The sequence below is a fragment of the Jaculus jaculus genome, chromosome 16, assembly GCF_020740685.1.
Source record: "Jaculus jaculus isolate mJacJac1 chromosome 16, mJacJac1.mat.Y.cur, whole genome shotgun sequence".
Classification (NCBI taxonomy): domain Eukaryota; kingdom Metazoa; phylum Chordata; class Mammalia; order Rodentia; family Dipodidae; genus Jaculus; species Jaculus jaculus.
This window is the reverse complement of record NC_059117.1, coordinates 46,345,001-46,359,302: the sequence shown is the minus strand read 5'-3', so window position 1 is coordinate 46,359,302 and position 14,302 is coordinate 46,345,001. Positions and strand designations below refer to the sequence as shown.

Genomic DNA, 14,302 nt, shown 5'->3' with positions numbered 1-14,302 from the left:
AAAATCCCCTCAGGTGGCTTTTCCTGCGGCTCTAGCCGAGCCTTACAGTTGTGGCCCCAGGAACCTGCTGCCACTGCAGACCTGGTGCTGCCACTTCTGGAGCTGCTTCTACCTGCCTAGGCAGGTCTGCATGCTCTGGATCTCTCCTACTTCTCTGCTGCCATTCATAATTTCTTACATCTCACTTTGTATTTTGCTGGGTTTTTTTTGCTTTTTCTCTCCTAGGCTGTTTTGGCATGGCTCCTATTCTGCCATCTTAACCGGTGGTCCATTTCAAAGTTTTTATTCTCAATGTGTTATGAATTGTAGAGTTGGAGAGATACATGTAACTTTCTGTTTTTTTTAGACATTCCATTTTCTTTATTGATTTTGATCTTAGATAGTGCTGTGGTTTGAATATGAAGTGCACCTACTCTTGTTGAACACTTAGTTCCCAGTTGGAGGCAGGCCTTGAGGTTATGAACCTGTCCCCTCTGATTTCTGACTGAAGATGAAGTGTGACCTGGCACCTCATGCTTTTGCTTTCATGCCTTTCTCTGTCCCCATGATAGGCTATATCTTTTCCAATGATAAGCCAAAATAACCCTATTTTTGTTAAGTTGCTACTTGTCAGATACTTGAACACAGTGACAAGAAAAGAGAAAAAATAATACATATAGCAAGAATGTTAGGTTAAAAACTTGCAAATTTTCACAACTCAAAGCTGGTGACGGGCTGGAGAGATGGCTTAGTGGTTAAGGTGTTTGCCTGAGAAGCCTAAGGCCAGGTTTGATTCCTCAGTACCCACATAAGCCAGATGCACAAGGTGGCACATGCATCTGGAATTCGAGGCCCTGGTGCATTTTCTCTCTTTGCTTTCTCATCTGCCTTTTTCTGTTATAAATAATAAAAGAAGTTTGAGTTAGTGGCCACTTTTATTCAGATAAAAAAGACATCATTCACTAAAAGTGCACTATTTAGCTAAAAGTTTTCTCAGTCCTTACTGTGTGATATTAAGTACTTTGGGGGGATATAAAGGTAAATAGAACAGAGTTGCAGTCCTCAGAGGTTACACTGTAGGAGAGGAGACATAACTGACATGAAAAAAATAGCCATAATAATACAGGATTTATGTGTCCCAAGTATTGATATGTGGCCCAAACCTAGCCTTCATGTTTTGCCTGCCCTGTGAGTTATTACCACAGCCCAGTTACCCCCTCTCCTACCAGTTTGCAGGCACAGAAATGAGGCTCCAGGAGATTAAGCATTCTGTTTTCTCAGGCTCTGGAGCCAGTGCTCTTGGATCTATGTTTTATTTTGGTACCCCCAGAAAGTTCACTTTAAATCATATTAAATATGAGGTGATTTTCAGGCCTGTCTGGTGTCATATACCTGTAATCCCAGCACTATGAAGGCAGAAGAAAGTATACTGCTGCAAGTTCAAGGCCAGTCTTAGCTACATAGCACGTTACAGGCCAGCTAGAGCTACAGTGAGACCACATCTCAAAAATAATAAATTTTCTCTTTCTCTGCTTGAAAATAAATAAAATAAAAATATTTTTAAAAGAAATAGCATTTTAAAAATGGGATTATTAAGGAATAACCAATAGCAGTGTCATGAAGTAGTTAATATATCACCTGTTGTTACCAGAAACAGTACTTAAAAGATTTAGCCTAAAGCCCTGCAGATAGACAGGGGCTGGGAACAACCCTCCCACACACCCACATCCACATATTAAAACAGGAAGAAAACCTGGTAATGACAACATGTAAAGAGTGTTCTTCAGTATAGAAGGTGGAAAGTGGCCAACATGAGAGGCACAGCTCTGGCAGTGCATTTGGGCAGCCACCAGGCAGTGACCCTAACAGAGTGACATGGAGCAGAGTGATGAGTGTGTATGTGGGGTTTCCTTCAGTGTCTGAGCAGTTGGCTAATGGTTGGCAGAGGATCAGGGGAAGCCAGTGATTCAAGATAGGGGAAGGAGGAAGTGACAGGGCAGCAGGGTTGGAGAACACAGGCAGGCACATGCCTTTTTGTATTATGTTTTAAGAGGGTCTTGCATAAGTAGCTGTGGTGGTTTGAGTCAGGTGTCCCTCTTAAACGTAGGTGTTCTGGATGCTAGGTTCCCCAGTGGATGGCAATTGGAAATTAAAGCCTCCTGGAGGCAGTGTACTGTTGGGGGCAGGCTTATGGGTATTATAGCCAGCTCCCCCTTGCTAGTGTTTGGCACACTCTTCTATTGCTATAGTCCACTTTATGTTGGCCAGGGGGTGATGTCCACCCTCTGCTTGTGCCATCAAGGAGCTTCCCCATCGAGCCTGTAAGCCAAAATAAACAAGCTGCTCTTGGGTAATTTCTACCAGCAATGCAAACCTGACTGCAGCAGTAACCTAGGCTGGCTTCAGACTCACAGCAAATCTATCTCAGCCTACCGAGGGCTGAGAGATACAGGCGACTTATTTATATTATATCTTATTTTTATAGCTTTACATTTCTGCTTGCTTCATGTTGTACTTCCATCCAGGTGACCTGATTTTTTTTCTCTTAACTGGCATATCTTTATAAAATTTACATCCTGCTTTCCTCCCTCCCTCCCTCCCTTCTTCCCTCCTTCCTTTTTTTGTTTGTTTTTTTGTTTTTAAGGTAAGGTCTCACTTTAGCCTAGGCTGACCTGGAACTCACTCTGTAGTCCCAAACTCACAGCGATCCTCATCTCTGCCTCCTGAGTGCTGGAATTAAAGGTGTGAGCCACAAAACCCTGCTACACTGCTTTTCTAAACTCTTCAGGACTACCAGAATCTATTTTTTAAATTTTTTTAACCAGCAAATTTCTTATTTCACTCTAATGGCAAACTGAAGAAAAAAGATGAGATGGTGGGGGGGAGGGGTTGGAGAGATGGCTCAGCGGTCAAAGCACTTGCAAAATCCACCTACCAGGGTTCAGTTCCCTAGTACCCATGTAAAGCCAGATGCACAAAATGACACATACATCTAGAGTTCTTTGCAATGGTAGGAGGCTCTGGTATGCCCATATATTCATTTTCTTTCTCTTACTTGCAAATAATCAATACAAAATATTTCTATTTTTTATTATTTTCTTAATTTTGTTTTTTTCAGGGTAGGGTCTCACTCTAGCTCAGGCTGACCTAGAATTCACTGTGTTAGTCCCAGGATGGACTCAAACTCACAGCAATCCTTCCACCTCTGCCTCCCAAGTGCTGGAATTAATGCATGCACCACTATGCCTGGCTAAAAAAAAATTTTTAAAGGAAAAATATGAGATAACTTGGTGTTACTCAGGTCTGCATTTTTTTAATAAAATAAGTGTATGTACCCAGTGAAGTAAAAATGCAAGCATAGAACCAAAGCAAATGCATCTTTTGATTATCCTCTAGAGAGTAACAAGGGTAGAAAATTACTTTGGACATCAGAATCGGAGGGAGGGAACTGTCACTAGAACCTCCCCAAACAGTTAAAAATTTCCATTTCTGGGCTGGAGAGGTGGCTTAGTGGTTAATGTGTTTTTCTATAAAGCCAAAGGATCCAGGTTCAATTCTCATGACCCATGTAAGCCAGATGCATCTAGAGTTTATTTGCAGTGGTTGAAGGCCCTGGAATGCTTATTCTCTTTCTCTATCTGCCTTTCTCTGTGTCTCAAATAAATAAAATATATATATATTTAAAAAAATTGCCATTTCTAACTGATATATAACCTAACTTTTAACAGATTCATTGGGAACGTAAGAGCGTACTCCTTAAATAGTTGGTGCTGTGTGTTGTTTGAGACTTAATGTGTGTTTCTTTACAGGAGATAAATTTCTAGCAAAATTTCTCTCATTCTACAGTCTTAAGATAGTTTTGGGATTGGGAAAGCACTTGCCTAACATTAAGTAAGCCTTCAACCTCCAACACTAAGGGGCAGGAAAAGTGCCCTGGGTATTATACTGTTGAGTTACAAGCCCACTAATGGGTATGTTTGGGGAAATTTCAGTCCCAGAATGAAATTTCCTTGGTTTTTCTCATGGTCACAAAATGGCTGCTGAACCTGGATAACAATGTATATAGCAGAAAGGAGAAAGCAAGGAAAAGAATCAAGATTTAGGTGAAGCACAGTTGCCTGTTTACATGTCATGGATGAGAACAGGAGTTACATTTTGAGTACATTGCCCCCTCCAATGAAATTGAAATACTGGTGGTATTATTTATTATTAGTTATTTTTTAATTAGGTACTTGGTAGTACAACAGTAAAGAGCACAAACTCAGAATAGCTTTTCTATCAACACTAACAGAGAAGACTTAGAACCTGAGATGCCTCGATCTTAGAGGTCCTAAGATGTGGCCACTGCCTTCATACTTTCCAGCATGGTTTGGAAACTAGTGTCCTGTGTTCTTTTGTTGTTGCTGTGAACAAACACCTAACAAGAAGGGAGTAAGGATCATTTGAACTTGTAGTTTAGGAAAGGATACATCCCTTCATGTGGGGAAGGCATGGGTAAGAGCGTGAGGCCACTGGTCACACTCTACCACACAGTCAGGAATCAGAGATGAAAGAACTGACAAACATAGTGCTGTGCTATCTAATCTCAAATCCTGCCCCCAGTTGCTCACTTCCTCCAAACAAGGCTTTACCTCCAAAAGTTCCATAGCCTTCCAAAACAGTAAGTGCCATCAGCTGAGACCAAGTGTTCAGATATACAGGTTTAATATTCAATGTCACAATTAAATATCAGCTGAGCTTAGAGTCCTGGGATTGAGTATAACGGTGGTAGAGCCTAGCATGCATGAAGCCCTGTACATTACATTACATTAACAGTGGCCTTTTGTTGTTGTTTGTTGTCTTTGAGACAGGATCTTGCTATGTATCTCTGCTGGGGCCTGGGACTCACATAGCCCTCCTGCCTTAGCCTCCTGCTGAGATTATAGGCATATGTTTCCATGCCTGGCACTCTTAACAGTACTCTTTAAGAGTAAATGAATTTACCTGAGACTGCATAGTGAATTCCATCCAGGTCAGCTTGGGCTAGAGTGAGACCCTACCTCAAAACAAACAGAAACATGAATTTAAATGTTGTGAGAGCTTCCAACAAAGGGTTATGTGTTCAAAGAAATAAGGTCAGTGATGGTATTAAAAGAGTGACAATTATTGGTATAGTTTGAATAAAATATACTTTAAGACACAGGAAATATATTATATACTTAACATTGACCCTAACATTATAGCCAAAAATCTTTTAAAATACATTAATTAATGTATTCATTTAAAAGAGAAAGAGACAGATAGAGAGAATGGGTGTGCCAGGGATTCCAGACACTGCAAACAAACTCCAGACTCATGAACCACTTTGTGTGTCTGGCTTATGTGGGTGCTAGAGAATGGAACCCAAGTCCCTAGGCTTCGTAAGTAAGTGCCTTAAATGCTAAACCATCTCTCCAGACCCCCAGATTTTTTTTGTGGAATGACTTGAGCATGCTAGGAAGACACACTACCACTAAGCAACCCTCTGAGATCATCATGAACCCCCAAGTTAGAAAATATTTCAGAAATGCTTATAGTAAGCTATAGCAGCATGATTCTGTTCTTTTGAACTGCCTTGACCTCATATTTCCTGTGCTTTGTCCTCATGCTACAAGTAACCATATTTTAAACTTCCATGAAAAATTTGCTGTCTTACCTAGTGAGCCATTCTTATTCAACTTAGTTATTCCCTGAAACAATTTTAGTAGTTTTTAATTTTTTAAAAATTTTTGTTTATTTTATTTATTTATTTGAGAGTGACAGACAGAGACAGACAGAGGCAGAGAGAGAGAGAGAGAGAATGGGCACGCCAGGGCCTCCAGCCACTGCAAACGAACTCCAGACGCGTGCTCCCCCTTGTGCATCTGGCTAACGTGGGTCCTGGGGAATCAAGCCTCGAACCGGGGTCCTTTGGCTTCACTGGCAAGCACTTAACCACTAAGCCATCTCTTCAGCCTTTAATTTTTTTTAATTTAAAATATTTTATTTTTTTGCAAAGAGAGAGAGAATGGACATGCCAGAGCCACTAGCTGCTGCAAACAAACTCCAGGTGATTGTTGCACTCTGCACATTTGGCTTTGCGTAGGTACTGGGGAATCAAACCCTGTTCATCAGGCTTTGCAAATAAGTGCCTTAATTGCTGAGCCATCTCACCAACCCACAATTTTAATTTTAGTTTTTTCTTCAAATTTCTTATTTATTTATTTATTGAGGTAGGGTCTCACTCTAGCCCAGTCTGACCTGGTATTGCAGGAACTTTTCTTCTGGGGAGACTCAGACACACGTCTTTACCCCAAATAGGGTTCAGATGGTAAACCAAAGTACGATTACACCAATACCAGTTCAGTGAACCAATGAGTTTATGGCGCGGGGTGGGGGGAATCACTTACAGAACATAAAGAGAGGTTACTTGTAGGAACGTGGGGCCCCCAAAGCAGCCACTTTGATGGAGAATCCTCTGTCAAAATTACTCATTGGATGTTCTTCCCTCATCCTCAGGATGAGAGCTTACTTACAGAGCACTGGGACCCCAGAGCATCTACACCATGGAGAAGTCTCATTCCACCATAAATGACAACTTTCCTGTGCCCACTTCTAGACATTCCTTGTTCATGTCCAGGAGTATGACACCATGGAGCAGCCCTTCAGCAGTGGTCACTATGCTCCTCCCTCAGCCTGTGGGGTGGGGGAGTGAAGGCTTACTTACAGAGCATGACACCCCAAAGCACCACTACAGTGGAACTGACTATACCAGGATTACTCTCACAGATGCCTGGCAGTGAGGGCTTACTTACAGAGCATGGAGACTCCAGAGACAGCACCTCAATGGAGCTCATTGTTCCCAGATCTTTTCCTTTCTGTATACTCTATCTTCCTCTCCCTTCAGGTCGTGAGATCTTGTGCATTATTGCATACAGCTGGCACAGGAAGGCACCTAAATCTCAGGTGGGGTCTGATGACCCTCCACAACTTCTCTTGTGAGTTGACCCAGATGCTTTTGGTAAAGCTGGCAGTAGTGGTTTATACCTTTTAATGTAGAGGAAATCTGCCATACAACACCTGAAATTCACTATGTAGTCTCAGGGTGGCCTTGAACTCATGGCTGTCCTCCTTGCCTCGCAAGTACTGGGATTAAAGGCATGCTTCACCATGCCTGGCCTAGGGCTATAGAGTGAGTTCCAGGTCAGCCTGGGCTACAGTGAGACCCTACCTTGAAAAAGTAAATAAATGCATATATACCATGACAAATAGAGAATGATGGATGGAACGTTGTTTTGAAATACAGGATTCCCACATACCATTGCTTCTCAAACAAGCCTCATTAGGAATGTGTTTGATGTGTGAATTATCTAGCCTTGCCTCAGGTGTACATATTAAACCAGAAAATCTGCAGCTGGAACCAGCGGTATGGTTTGGGGTTTTCACGTGTTTTTGAAGTCCCCCCTCCCAGTTGTTTTGTTGGTCGTGTTTTGAGACTGATCTCACTCACTATTGTAGCCCAGGCTTTAACTGATCCTGCTGCACTTGATTCCCTAGTCCACTGGTGCTCCAGTTACAGGCATGCACTGCTTAAATACTTTCTCCAGGTGGTTCTCACACATTAGCATTGGAGAACCACTGAAGAAAACAGCTTGGATTCATACTCCAGCAAAGTACAAATTTCACATGTCACAAAACTTCCTGGTTACTTGTTTATAATCAAAACTAGGGCTGCCAAACAATTGCTACATAAGAGAGAAAGTGAGGCCTAGGTGCTAGTGGTAGAGACAAATCCGCAGGCTGGTGGTGTGTATGCGGAATCTTGGCAGGTCTTATCTACTCTGAGGACATGAGAGCCACAGCCACTTTGTGTCTGGAAGACAGTGTTGAAATTACTCCTGCCCTTCTTTTGGCTCTTCCATTATTTCTGCCACCTCTTCCCTGTACCTTAGAGGGTGTGATAGAGATGTCTTACTTAGTGCCGAACAGTCCACTGTTAACTTCTTCTTAGCGCTTTGATATCAATATGATTTAACTTAAAGCAAAATTGAGAAATGGATCCCTGAAGATTCATTCAAACTTCTTCTTTTGGATGGCCATGGCATATGGAACTGTATTACAGGAATACAGCTTTGTTTTAGCACTGAACGAGATCTGGGATGAAATGGAACCTGGAACAAGATTTTTTTCAAGCAGAATTTTCTTATTTTTTTTCCCCCAGCATCATTCTGCTGAAACTAAATGAACAGTGCCAGCCTGGACAGTTAAGTGATGTCTCCATGTTGTCCAAGGCCACATTTTCTGGGCATGCAAAGCTGTTTTTGCTGCCAGCTCATCCTACTTCTGTGACCAGGTGCTCCTGAAGAGCAGCAAGAGGATTGTTCTGCCTGATGTGATGAACCCAACAGTGTTTGAGAACATTCTCCTGTCCAGTTACATGGGACCTCTAGTAATACCTGCTTCAGAGATTGTTAGTTAATAGCAGCCATCTTCCTTCAGACGTGGCATGTGGTAGATAAATGCCCTAAGGTTTTAGATGGAAACCCTACAGTCCTTTGTCAAAAGCTCGATCACAGCAGTGGCCACTGTTAGAAAAAGCAGGAAAGAGGGCTGGAGAGATTGCTTACTGGTTAAGGCACTTGCCTCCAAAGTCAAAGGACCTAAGTTTGATTCCCCAGGACCCATGTAAGCCAGATACACAAGGTGGTGCATGCATCTAGAGTTCATTTGCAATAGCTGAAGGCCCTGGCAACCCATACTTTCTCGGTCTACCCCTCTCTCTCTTTCTCTCTGCTTCTCTCCTTCTCAAATAAGTAAATAAGAAAGAAAGAAACACCTGGAAGGAAATGACAGAGAAGACTCTGCTCAACAGCAGAGACAGGCTTTATTTAGGGAAAGCCTGAGAAGAACTCTGGCCAGGCATGATAGAAGCCATTCCCTTACAGACTGGGGAATACTTATATAGGCTGTGAGGTCATTGGAATTCTTTGGTTGCAGAGTAGTCTACCTTGCCTCGGGACTTAGACCACTACAGGAAAGTAATAATGCGGATGGATGGTTAGCTGGGGTTACTCTTGGGGAAACAGTTACAATGTAGTGGCAATCAGAGCTCAAAAATGGAGACATGCTAATAACCACCAGTCTCCATGCAGCAATAGTTACAATGCCCTGGTAGCTTTGAGCTGGGTGCTGGGTTCCATGCTGATTTCCCCAAAGTCAGAATGAGGAGGGGAGCAGTAAAGATGAGCCGTCATGGGCTGGAGAGATTGCTTAGTGGTTAAGCGCTTGCCTGTGAAGCCTAAGGACCCTGGTTCGAGGCTCGATTCCCCAGGACCCACGTTAGCCAGATGCACAAGGGGGAGCACACATCTGGAGTTCGTTTGCCGTGGCTAGAAGCCCTGGCGTGCCCATTCTCTCTCTCTCTACCTATCTACCTCTCTACCTCTCTCCCTCCCTCTCTCTCTCCCTCTCTCTCTCTGTCTCTCTCTCTCACTCTCAATAATAAAAATGAACAAAAAAAATAAAAAAAAAAAAGATGAGCCGTCATCCCAGCTCACTGAGCACTGAAGTAGCAAGCCAGGATTTGGGAGGAGAGGGGTGGTGACAGCTCTGAGTTCTACTGTATCCAGCTCATGCATAGCAAACACAGCATAATGGCTCATAAACCTTGATATATGTGAACCCCTAGCATCTGGAGCAGGCTTGCGAGGGCATGGATGTGTATGCAGCCTGTGATGAGCACCAGGTCATGGAGTCCATCAGCACCATGCAGATAAAACACTCTGTTTAGAGCCGGGCGTGGTGGCGCACGCCTTTAATCCCAGCACTCGGGAGGCAGAGGTAGGAGGATCGCCACGAGTTCAAGGCTACCCTGAGACTACAGAGTTAATTCCAGGTCAGCCTGGAACAGAGTGAGACCCTACCACGAAAAACCAAAAAAAAAAAAAAAAAAACACTCTGTTTAGCCATCAGGAGTAGAGGAAGACTTTCAGTGTTACAGAAAAGAAAGTGGAAGCAGAATTTGATGAGCAGGCTGATGAAAGCAATTATGATGAAGAGCAGGTGGATTTCTGTGTTTCCTCCATGGAAGTTTTCTGGAGAGGTTGGATGGGAATCTAATTGGGCACAGACAAGAGGCTGCCTTCATCACAGGCTAGTGAGAATATTGAGATTGTAACAAGGATTGGAGTTAGGAGCTTTCTACTTAGGACTGTCACCACAAGAAGCTGTATCCTTGTCAGTGTGGGAAGTTTCATTCACAAGAGTGAGACCCATGAATATGCATCTTGTACTTCAGCCTAATGGCTGCAGATCTACAGGAAGATATTCAAAATGAAGCACCACTTCTTGGTCACATGAAAATCCACACAGACATAAAGTCCTCTGAGTGTAGTATCTGCGCAGAGAAGATTTTGTGGAGAGACAGCTTTCACTGGCACATGACTTTCTGTACCAACTCCTACAAGCCTACAAAGGCCAAGCCAAAGATAACAGAGGCTAACTAAAATAGGGTTTATCCCTTGAGTGCCATACACAAAAATAAACAATGGTAATTAATGCAAACAAATTTGAGCTTAGATGATACATACTACTTGCTGTTATAAGAGAAGCTTTAAAAAAGATGTTTCTGAAAGACCAGCTCTAAGTAGGCCAATTAAAGATTTTAATTCTTTTTTTAAGAGTTATTTTTATTTATTTATTAGAGATAGAGAGTGAGAATGGGAGCTCCAGGGTCTCTAGCCACTGCAAACGAACTCCAGATGCATGCACCCCCATAGGCATCTGGCTTATGTGGGGCCTGGAGAATCAAACCTAGGTCCTTAGGCTTCTCAGGCACGTGCCTTAACCGTTAAGCCATCTCTCCAGCCCCAAAATTTTAATTCTTCAAACTTGTGCTCCTGGCCTGGAGTGGGTCATGAGGGTAAATTTACCCAGTGTCCAGCTGGCAAGAGAACCCTTCATACCAGCTGTGACTGGTACAAGTAGACCTAAGTGTTACTAATAGACACATGTACTTGGGACTGGACTCCATCCCACCAGTTCTGCTTGAGGAGGCAGTAGGCTTTAATCACTTGTGTATTTAAGGTCATGTTTAAATTTTATTTTGCTCTTACAATAGCTGTGTAGATTGTAGATATATGCTGGCAGCTGCTTCACTGAACAAAATGTTAGTTATATAAAAGCTACAGATAGTGTGATTCCTAAAACAACCCTAAAGGTCTGTAGAGCTTAGTGGTTATGACATTTGCCTTCAAAGCCTAACAACCTGAGTTCAATTCCACCCTACCCATGCAAAGCCAGATGCACAAAGTTATGCATGTATCTAGAATCCACATGCGTCAGTTGGAGGCCCATTTTCTGTCTTTCTCTTTCTGCTTGCATATAGACAAGTTAAAAAAAAAGAAAAAATGAAATAAGTAGAGAAAACAGTGATGAGGATGTAGAAAATGGACAGTTTTAAATATGTTTTACTTGTTTATTTGAGTGAGAGAAAGAATGGGCATGCCAGAGCCTCTAGCCACTGCAAGCGAACTCCAAATGCATGTGCCCCCTTGTGCATCTGGCTTATGTGGGTCCTGGAGAATGGAACTGGGACCCTTTGGCTTTGCAGGCAAATGCCTTAACTGCTAAGCCATCTCTCCAGCCTGAAAATGGACATTTTAATTTTCTCACTGAAGGAAGCATGTATTGATTAAACAAATTCTGATGCATTTTTGTAATAAAGTTCTGTGCCATTGTTCAACTAAAAGATAAATCCTGTTGAATACAAGGTAGTGCTCCCAAAGAAATGTTCATGTATATGCTTGTGTGTCATTAGAGATTTGGAAGAAAATACATTAGAAGTTGTTTATAGTTGTTAGTGATGGCAGTGAATTTGGGAAGGCAGATACCAGCCTGTTCATCCTTCTAACATGTCAAACCTGGCATATCACAAGCAGATGTTGCTGGTGGTAGAGGGGAGTGTTTTATTTTCCACCTGAGGGATTTTGTTTTTTAGATTGTTTTTGCTAAATTGCTCAGACTAGCTTGAACTCTTTTAATTGGCTTTTGCTTTTTATTTATTTTCTTTAAAATTTTCATTTTACATGATACTGTGTTAAAGACATTTTCATGCTCTTATATATTGTACATTGAGCATATTCTTCCCCATCACCCTCTTCTCCTTCCTTGCCCCTCCTTTTAGTCCCTTTTGTTTCCCTATACAGTTTCATTTCTGTTTCCATTTCCTAGATACATGAATGATTTTAGGTACCAATATAAAAATCTAAGAACTATAATGTGAGAAAAAAATTCCATTGTGTAGAGACACCATATTTTCTTAATCCATTCCTCTTTTGGACACTTCAGCTAGCTGTATAACTTAGCTACTGTGAATAGTGACTCAATAAACATTGGTGTAAGGAGACAACCTACATAGTGGAGAAAACCTTTGTTAGCTATATATCAGATAGTGTATCTGGAATATACAAAGAACTCAGCTAAACAACAAGTAAATCACTCAAGCAATGAAAGAACTAGTGAAATGGACAGTTCTCAGAAGATTACATACAATAGTCATTAAGACAAGTAACAAATACTAGCAGGCATGTGGACTACAAAGGAACCCTATGCACTGCTGGTAGGAATGCCAACTAGTCCAGCCACTGCAAATCAATTTGAAGTTCCTCTGAAAACAAATCTAACATACGGCCAAGCTATATCACTCCTGGGTGTTTACCCAAAGGACTCCAAGTCAACAAGTCACCAAGGTACTTGCACATCAATGGAATTTCTGCCATAAAGAAAAAAAAAAAAAAAAACTAAGCTGGGTATGGTGGCACACACCTTTAATCTAGGCACTTGGGTGGCAGAGTAGGAAGGTCAGCATAAGTTTGAGCCAAGCTGAGACACCATAATGAATTCCAGGTCAGCCTGGGCTAGAGCAAAACCCTACCTTGAAAACCAAGAAGGAAGGAAGGAGGGAGGGAGGCCGGGCCGGGCCGGGCCTGGTGGCGCATGCCTTTAATCCCAGCACTCGGGAGGCAGAGGTAGGAGGATTACTATGAGTTCAAGGCTACCTTGAGACTACATAGTGAATTCCAGGTCAGCCTGAGCTAGAGTGAGACCCTACCTCATAAAAAGAAAAGAAAAAGAGCAAGAAAGACTTACTTGTGACTATATCTTGTAGTGTTTACCTTTTTCATTCCTCAGAATTTCAGGTCTTACATTAAGGTCTTTAATTAATTTGGAATTGGTTTTCTTTTTGTACAGAGTGAGAGGATCAAATTTCATTCTTCTACATGTGAATTATCCATTTCTCTAAGTACAATGTGAAGAGGCTGCCTTTTCTTCAACGTATAATTTTGGTATCTTTGCCAGAAATCATCCAGTTATAACTGTGGGTTTATAGCTGGGTCCTCTGTTCTATTACATTGATCTGAAGCATGATTGGTTTTACTCAAGATTTTTTTTTTTTTAACTATCCTGGGTATCTTGTACTTCCATATGAATTTAAAGAATTTTTTTGTGTGTCAGTAAAGAATGACATTGGGATTTTGATAAAGAATTACATTCGGGTGATGGAGAGATGGCTTAGTGGTTAAGGTGCGAAGTTTAAGGACTCTGGTTTGATTACATAGTGCTCACATAAGCCAGAGCATGTATCTGGAGTTCATTTGCAGTGGCTGGAGGCCCTGGTGCACCTATTCTCTCTCTCTCTTAAATAAATAAATAATTTTTTAATAAAAGGAATTACAGCCAGGCGTGATGGTGCACATCTTTAATCCCAGCACTCAGGAGGCAGAGGTAGGAGGATCGCTGCAAGTTTGAGGCCACCCTGAGACTACAGAGTGAATTCCAGGTCAGCCTGGACCAGAGTGAGACCCTACTTGAAAAAAAAAAAAAAAAAAAAAAAAGGAATTGCATTCAATATGTAGATTGCTTTTCATAGTATAGTCTTTTTCACAATATTAATTCTTCTAATCCTTGAGCGTGGGTCATGGGTGGGAGGTTCTTTCTATCGTCTAGTGTCTTCAGTATTTTATTAAAGTTTTCCTAATAGAGGACTTCCGCTCCTTTGTTGAGCTTTATTCCAAGGGTGCATGCATGTGTGTTTGGGCAGTTGTGGGTTTTTTTTCTAATATTTCTCAGCATGTCCATTATTATTATATTGGAAGCCTATAAACTTTTACATGTTAATTTCATATCCTGCTTCATTGCTGAAATGAGTTCTAAGTTTTCTGGTAGTCTTTAGAGGTTTTATGTATAGAACTATATTGTCTGCTAATGAGGATACTTTGACTTCTACTTTTCCTATTTGTACCCCATTTTATTGCTATAACTAAGA

General features: G+C 41.7%; 1 protein-coding gene and 1 pseudogene across 3 annotated transcripts in view; both read left to right on the top strand.

Moving 5' to 3' along the window:
• The window catches only part of LOC101604817 (cytosolic 5'-nucleotidase 3A), a 94,713-nt gene that overhangs the window by 21,216 nt on the left and 59,195 nt on the right, over positions 1-14,302 (top strand). The gene's annotated exons all lie outside the window — the stretch shown is intronic.
• Positions 9,512-10,481, top strand: LOC105943671 (annotated as a pseudogene).